The sequence below is a fragment of the Buceros rhinoceros genome, unplaced genomic scaffold (genome assembly GCF_000710305.1).
Source record: "Buceros rhinoceros silvestris isolate BGI_N320 unplaced genomic scaffold, ASM71030v1 scaffold47996, whole genome shotgun sequence".
Classification (NCBI taxonomy): Eukaryota; Metazoa; Chordata; class Aves; order Bucerotiformes; family Bucerotidae; genus Buceros; species Buceros rhinoceros.
The window spans coordinates 2189-5513 of NW_010416643.1; the positions used below are offsets into that span (position 1 = coordinate 2189).

Genomic DNA, 3325 nt, shown 5'->3' on the forward strand with positions numbered 1-3325 from the left:
TGAACAAATACACTGCTTAAATACTTACTGCAGGATGAAAGACGTTAATAGCCTGAACAGAGGCCTTGCCTTTTTGCTTATAACCAAACACCAAGTCAATCCAGTGACAAATTGTCTGAGAAACATGGTCAGACTCCAGAGCCTGACGATGAATCAAGATGAACAGACGAGGATCATTACGAGCCCAGGGTGGAAGATTGACATGGTTAACTCTGTCACCATTTTGCCGTACTCCAAAATCAAAACCTAGAAACAGGAGAGGAAGTGTTCTGACATTTTAGTTGACAGTAATTTCAAAAAGCTCTTCATAGAGTTCTGTGAAAGTTAACCATTAGACACAGTGATTGCTAATCAACAAAGCAGCACCATTAACAAGTGTCCCCCCCCGCCAAACACATTCAAGCTGTACATATTCAAATGGAAAAATGAGACAACAGGGAAATCCTTTGCACCTCTGACATTATTATGAAAAAAATTTCCTTAAGTCCTATGTAACTGCTTCTTTTAGCATATCCTGCAAATTCATGCCAGATTTTCTCCCTTACATCTACTACTTAGCATAATCAGTCAAGTGATATAAATGTTCTCAGTTTCAACCCACAGACTCAACCATGTGGCTGGTTGGGTATATAGTTTTGTTATTCTCTTAGTATACCTTCTCTGTTAACTAGAAAGTCGGGAAGGTAGAAAAATTCTGGGATAAGCTCCTTTACGTCGGTCATTGATTCATATGAAGAAAGTCTCCAGGTTGTATTGGTAGAGTGAAAAGTTCTGTCTGGGATGTCAAAACTTTGATCTGTAAAGAAAACCAAACTGAATTTGTTACGTAGTTGATGGACACGATAACAGTTGCACATTTGCAACTTCAAGTAGTTAACTGCTCTCCAGTTAGCAGAGAACATTTAGAATTCTTCTGTCTCAGTTATGTGTTACACACGGACTGCAAGTCAAATACAAGTTTTTATTGTACATACACTAAAGTATAAATATAAGATGTACAGCTTTGTGGTCTAGCACGCTAATTTCAGAATGGGTCTACTGTGAAAGCATACCAGATTGAATTTTACCGAGCTCAGCTACTTGGAATTGATGAAATATGGTAAACAGAGAAACATACAGCATTCCTGGGTCACTGCGCCAAGGCCCAGGTGTAAAGAAAAATACAAGCAAAAGTAACTTTACCTTGATAGGCTAAAAACATTTTGGTAAAAGGTGGCAGCCTAACTAGGAAATGAAGCACAGTTCCACTGTTGGAATAATGAGATCCATAGTGATATGGTTGCACAGGGGGCATTGGATCATCCTCTCGTGCTCCTTTACGGTACTCTTCTTCCAAATACTAGAGAAGTAGTAGGAAAAAAAAAACCACAACACAAACTTCCTACTTAGACTTCATTCCAATAACAAAAATAAGAGCTTGCCAAAGTTGTTCAGAAAAAGAACCCTTAAAACTGCTAAAGGAATGTACATTTAAAGTGATTTGGAATCAAATATACTAAGTGTCTAATAACGTGATCATTTTTACAATGCAGTTAAGTATCAAAGTCTTAAACCAATTTAAGTGACTTGTCTTCCATTATTTATTACTTTCGACCACATCCCGCCCCTCCTTCCCCGACCTTGTTTTCCAACACAGCAGAGTCATTATAGAGGCTTTTCAGTACTAAATGGAAAAAATATTTGCAAATAATACAGTAGACTGATGATGATAGAGACCTAAGTTTGAAGGTCTACAGCATTTAAAACATTCTAAAGAGCACTTTAGAATATAGCAGGACATGTTAAAATAACAGAGTACTTGAGGCAAAACAGCTTTTCCATCATGCAACAGAAAGAGCAGCCACAAGTTCCACTTCAGTAATTTCAAATAAACAGCAGTAAGTTACCTTCCTGATCCTTAGGGATCTTTAAATATATGTATGTTCATATGTAAGAATATACCCATTTAACCTCCTCAGAAGTAGCACATAGAAAGACTGAACTGATTTATGATTTCAGGTACAAGAACAGACAAACAGAGGTTCCAAGCATGTTATAAAATGATTCTTTGGAACTGTAGCATACTGGAAATGAGAATTTCCCAGACACAGAATACTGAATTTGTGGTTTTCTTTCCCCCATCTATATACCTTAAAAAAATTAAAGCCTCCATATAATTTATATACAGGAAAAAGGCAAGAAGCAAGAGTTATCCAAATTACCTTGTAAGTATCCACATAACGATCCTCTTTTTCTTTGGACTGTACAGCTATTGGTTTGACCAGATTTCTGTAACAGAAGTAGTACTGATATCTTGTCATTTTTGCAAAATGTTGATTCACAATATTTAATAATGCATTATTAAGAATAACTCAATATCATGAAAAGGATAGCACTTTACAAGAGTTTGGAAAAATAAAAAAATCTACTTTTAGTTAGTGCTAAGGGCCAACTCAGATCCACAGGCTACGCCTTAGCACAGTAACAGGCAAGCAAGTGCAAAGTACCTCTGTCAAACCATAGGCATCATATAAAAGCAAAGGCACACAGATGTTAAATTGGCTTAAGAGAAATTTAGTAGGATGGGACAATTCACTTGGTCTGTTCACAATTAAGAAAATAATTCTGTAACTGGCCAAATAATTTACAATATTATTTCCTTTTCTATTTACTTTTTCCTAATTGGCCTGAAATTATTATTCTTTAATAATTCATATTAAAGAATTCATGTTCTTTAATAACATGAATTTAAACATACAGCTTTTAATTAATTCTGTGGACTATCTATATCCTATTAAGACAGTCCATTTCAGGACATCCTTTGAATACACATTCAGAATACTAGGCATTTTATTTGAATATCTGAGGTGAAGCAGCCACTTCTTGTAGAAAACCCAAGATATTACTGATGAGGCTTGTCCCCGAATAGTAAACGGCACACGAATGGAACTATAATGAAGTTAAAAAGCTATACCAGAAGAGCAGTTCAAGTATTTGGAAATAATCAGTTCCAAACATTTCATATTACCTATATACTGATGGATCATTTAGGTCCAGTGTTTCATTGGTGTAGTCAGAAAGTATAAAAGGAAATACTGGATATTGCATAAGATCATTGAAGGAACGGCCCGCGTGTTTGTTTAAATGAGTCAGATATTCAAAGTTAGTAATCTGTCCTGTGCACCACAGGTGGGTCAAAGCAGTAATGTTTCCATATTCCAAAAGGTTAGGCAAGTTGTTAGTTAAGATGTTGTGGTACACATCGTCACGGACCTAGAAGAAAATACCATAGATTTAATCATATAATTTAAAAACTTTCAAAATACTAAGACTTTGTAAAATGAGA

At 35.6% G+C, this 3325-nt stretch overlaps 1 long non-coding RNA gene across 1 annotated transcript; it reads right to left on the minus strand.

The window, feature by feature from the left end:
- Positions 1-726: 726 nt before the first annotated feature.
- On the minus strand, positions 727-2227 carry LOC104488755. Its single transcript, XR_727807.1, has 3 exons — positions 2202-2227; positions 1183-1339; positions 727-796 (listed from the first exon to the last, which is right to left on the minus strand). It is a non-coding gene; the product is annotated as an uncharacterized LOC104488755 (long non-coding RNA).
- Positions 2228-3325: the final 1098 nt, after the last annotated feature.